We start from the raw sequence: 5,547 nt of genomic DNA on the forward strand, positions 1-5,547 counted from the left end.
ATGAATTACAAAGATAGAAGAGTGATACTTAGTTTGTATAAAGAGCAACAGGCAGTTATAGAGCTGGGGATGCAACGTAGAGAAGTAAATATTAGGAAGGGAGTCAGGCAGGGATGCACACTGTCACCGCTACTTTTTAATCTATACATCGAAGACGCCAACAACATCATTAAAGACAGTACAACTGTAGGGATAAACGATTGATAGTGATATTTAAATAATGTTTTATATAACTTTCTCAATATTTTTTATATATTTTTCATTAGTTTTACCTTTGAATATTGTTTAATAATGACTATATAAATATTTACATGCCTAGAAATGCATAAAAATTGGCATATTTATTAACTTTGAGCCCCCATAACTTTTTATGGGGGTGAGACCGCCACGAACTTTTTATGGTGCAGTGGTGGAAGAGACCTCCTCTTTCGATCCCACCCCATCATCTAGACATTTACCGAAATTTCTACTATATTTAATTTACTTTTAAATGAAAATACGAAATTTGTTCATAGTAATTTGTTCTCATTCTGTAATGGATAAAATTGAGTCAGGTGATTCCTTTCTGCCCATAACTTTTTCGTTTTGTGCTGATGTACATTCGCTTCTGCCGCTTCGCCATACCGTTATCAAGATGATGTTTACATTTAATTACTGTGTTCCTTTGTGACACCCGGTCCTTGCGTGGTCCTGGATGTGCGGGCGAAGGGGTCGCAGAGGGCGGAGGATGACCTATTTCCGCTAGCCCGCCTTTGCGGTCACTTCTTACGTTAGCCGGAATGAAGGGAATCTCGAGGGTCTGCATCGCATTAAGTCTCGACTTTGACACGTCACTCCCGTAGCCTGTCCTGTCTGCTATCCTCTTGGATATTGTACAGTGTAATCAACCAACCGACCCGGCAGGCTGGCTGTCAATTTGCATTTATTTTTGGCGGCACTGTTTGAAAGTTCGTTTATGTTTAAAACAGATATACAAGAAACTGATCCGAATTGGAAAACTAAACTCCTTGCCTTGTCTGTTTTAAGAGTCGAACTGAAAGTAACGGTTACCATATGAATTTTTTTCGTAATAAAAGAGTTTTTGGAAAAAAGAGAAAAAATTTGGTCTGGTTAATTCAGTATTTGTCTTAATTTGGCTAGTATGTCGTAAGAAACCAATTTTACTCAATACCAAAAAGGTGGTTACGTACATGCTTGTACATATGAGTGAAAATTAGTAAGAATTTTTTTTATCTATGACGTCAATTTTTACTGTTTTTTTTTTTTGAATAATTTCTAGCTGTTTACGTATTCATAGAAAAGCGATTTATTATTTTTTTTTTGTTGCCTCGATAATGATTTTATATAGTACCTACTTATAATGTTGCACCCGACTTTCTTTTAAACATTTATCGTAACAGTCACTGTAACAGAACGTGATTGGCGTCAGTGTTTCGCTCTAGAAATAACACGATGACTTAAACACCAAGATACAAATGCGGCAACGTTTTCAAATTCGCCGTGTCTGATAAGGGACAATTTTGATAATTTCATTCATAAATATGCTGCACACTTGTATACGAATGGACGTCGCAAGCGATGTATGCTGGTAGTCACAGTGGTGAATGACTGTTGTGAAGTTCTCATTTTGTCAGTTGTTGTTGCCACTTAAAGAAAATAAATTTTAAAAAAAGAAGCAGTGAACAGAGAGTAAAATTTTTAGTACTTGTACAAAGTTGGTGTTTCTGTTTTTTTTTAGTTCGACTTATTAGCTACCTTTTGTTTTTTTTTGCGAAGGGTATACACATACATGCACAGGTATCGTTATTAATTCTTTTAATTTAAAAAGTAATATATTTTATAATGTAGATATGTAATTGTTGTGCTGTTTGGGGAAGTAACTATGTAGACGAAAATTTAACTCATTAATTGTCTATTCTTCTTTAATTCTCTTATTGCCAAAATGTTTTCGAACGCTTGATGAAATAATTAAAAATTATAATATTAATTATGTACGCTTTTCAATCATTCTTCAAGTATTTGTAAGTTCTTTCAGATTCATAGGAGAGACAATCTTTGTAATATGTGCGTATAATAAATATAACATGTATCTATTTATGTTGCTAGAATCTAACTGTTTAATAATATGGTTATTTCTTGAGAAATGAACAGTAGTTATCATCAACTTAAAGGTCAAAGTGTTTTTCTGGATCTTTGTACCTGATGACCAATGAAATCGTTGTTGTTAAATAATAACTTTTAAATATTTGTTTATTTTTTTTAATAGGATGCATTCAAACGTTGATATGTTTTATGATAAAAATTTTGATTGTTTCCATAATTTGACCGTATTGCAGGTAGAGTTGTGACGTTAACGTAAATAAATTCATTCTTTGTGCACTGTCATATGTTTGACGGCATACATGTATTATCATTGATATTTGTTTATTCTGAAGCTATTGTCTTTCTAGTCAGTCATTTGTTTATTTTTAGCTGACGTAACACTTTTGAAAATATTGAAGGCTCCTCTTCAATGAAAACCATGAAATATTTCAAATTTCAAAACCATGAACCTGCTTTAAATTAACTGTAGGGCTGTACTGAAATAAGAAATTAACATTTTAAAAGACAGTGTTTTTTAATACATCGAATTTGTTGTACTATTTGCGCTTACAAGGGCCTAATCCTACTTCAAACCCTTTATTAATTTATTTATGTTTTATAGATAAAAGTTGTAAGGGTACAAAGGTTTCTGTCACATAATTGTTAGCGGGGTAACCTTTGTATACCATTATTTATAATGAATTTTGTTTTGAGTACTAAACTTGCTTGTTCTGTATTATCTTTTGCAGCAGTTTCCTTGTTTATTAGTTTATTACACATATTATTTTATTACTTCACATTTAAAAGATTAATATATTATTCTACTCAAATTAACCACACAGCTTTGTTTAAAAACGTAATGTGTTTCTGAAAATAGTTGAATATATAAAAAAAAAGGTTAGGATTTTACCTAAAAATTTTTAAATATATGTAGCTGTAAGTGTAATATTGTATAAGTAACTTTAATTGAAATGTGTTCAAAATATCAGTCTGTCACCTACGAAAGTTGCAAGTTGAAAAATTTAAAATAATTCATGTGGATAGAAAGTGTTTTTGAAAATGTAGAGAACATTAATAATCTGAAGTCAGCAAGGAACAACTAATTGCATCGAAAAGAAAGGATTGAATGTAAGTAATATGATAAAGGATAGATGTAGAGAAATGAAAAGTGAAGATCTGAGAAAAATTCACTGTTCAAAGTATGCAGAAAAAATGAGAGAATGGAGATGGGAAGGTTGGCAAAAATTAAGAATAAGGATATAGAAGTAATAGGAAGATTTAGAATGGGAAACGAAAATAATTTAAATAACTACTGGTTGAAAGAGAAGAGAGAATGTAGGATTTGTGGAATTGAAATAGAAAACTTGAGGCATGTGTTGGAAGAAGGTATGAAGAATGAAACTTTGATGAAGTAGGTATTTTTAAAAAAGTCTTGAAAAAAAGAAGGGAAAGAAAAGATAGTGAAAGGATATAATAAGAAAGAATGGTAGGGTGAGGGGTATAATCATAAAAAGTAGAAAGGAAATGTATTGAGTTTTTGTTTTTATTTAAGTTTGTAAGTTAAAGAATGTTTGTTTGTATATTATTTTTGTCAAAAATATAAGAATGTGATTATGGTTTAGTTAATATTAAGAAGAATTGGTTTTGTTTGTGTTTTGTTGTTTGCTATATCAATGAAAGTAGGTAGAAATTGTTGTGTTTTTAATGTATGTGAGGATACTTTTTTAGTTGAATAAATGGTGAATATATTTAGAATCTAGATCTGTCATCTGTAAAATCAAGAAGTTGGACGAGAAGCTGAAAAAACTCGGATTTTTGATACTAAAACCACTATATTTCGGTTGAGTATATATACTAATGAGATGTAACCCCTATCAGTTCAAAAAAAGATAAAAATTTTATAATTTTCCCAATTGTTTTTGATGTGAAAAGCCCGGGTTTTAGGCTTGGTTTTAATTCTCTTAATTACTGATATATATCAATTAATACGATTCCCGGCCGGAAAATTTTAAAACCCTGAACTGTATACAAAACCTACCTTGCCCAGGCGCGATTTTGTAATATTTATAATATCCTGCAGCTGTTCAGAGCGCAATCATCGCACATTTACTTAAACCATACCCAGGCAGGCATAGTGTTGTCTTGTACAACCAGCTAGCGGACTTCGATTCCGGGTGTAAATGCTTCAGTCCAATTTTTTCTTTGGATCACTTATTAGGCTGATGCCGGGAGCATCCAAAAGATTTTTTTAATGTTTCTTGTATATGTTTGTTTGCAACTTGATCATTAAACTCAAAAATTGTATTGTTACACATTCGAGAATATTAACTAAACATGTGATGTTCCTGATGTACATTTTAAGGTAGAATATGATATTAGGTACAACACAATTCTACACATGTTATATGAGATATTATTACATTTCACCCTAGTCATGCTTATAATGCAAAATTCTGACACATACGTATAAAATAAAAGTCAAAGCAATCAACAATAAGTTTTGACGATTACGACGATTATGGTTGTGACGATGATGATGATGAGATTGTATAGTATGCACAGTACGTGATATACCTACCCGTCGAAGAGGACCCCCACGTTCCATCTTTGCCCATGGAATCCACCTAGTCACCACGACGTCATCAGACGAAACTGGTTTTCACAGTGATTTGACAGATGTATTTAACTCTGAGATCATTGTGAAAGCTGATTTTGTTCATTAATCTTCAATCCAATGCTGCCTCTGCTGCTGCTGCTGCTGCTTTCTGCTATCTAGTACATACCATGCAACTGTACTTCGTTTCGGATTGACTCACCGACAATATACAACCTGAAGGTACACGACAAAGGGTCGTTCAAAGGATCCGGCGTGATATCTCAACAGTAATGGACAACCCGAGGGTACGTCACGAGAAAGAGGAAGTGTGAAAAGCTTTCACCACAGGGAAGATTGTTTAAGATCGTAGATACTATATATCGAACGCTTTTTTTTTATTTATGTTGTAACTTATTGTTCGGCTGTATCGTGATGAGACCTACCGGGTAGTAGATCCTATCGCTAAAAATAAAGATGTGTAACTTTTTAATTATGTTGTTATAGTAGGTACCTTTAAAATTTTGATAGTAATGACAATTCAAAGGGTCTTAATAATTGATTAAGGTAAATAATTGTAGTTGAGAGAAGCTGAAAGATAGAGAACACAGATATAAAACAAAATTACTGTTCGTTTCAAAAAGTTAGAGATGTGCCCCTTCCCTTCATTAGGAAGCGCCGTAGCATAATTCCAAATTCAATCATGTTTGTCTGCGGAGCTCATTTCTTCACCGATCATCGAGCGAGAACTAGACAAAAGTGTACAGTACCATTTGCAAAATTATTTAAACTGCCTCGTTAAAATTTAAGAATATGCTTTATTTAAAAGCATATTTAGCCAAAAATAATAACAAGTGAATTAACTTAACGTT

Source organism: Agrilus planipennis, unplaced genomic scaffold (genome assembly GCF_000699045.2).
Source record: "Agrilus planipennis isolate EAB-ADULT unplaced genomic scaffold, Apla_2.0 scaffold2, whole genome shotgun sequence".
Taxonomy (NCBI): Eukaryota; Metazoa; Arthropoda; class Insecta; order Coleoptera; family Buprestidae; genus Agrilus; species Agrilus planipennis.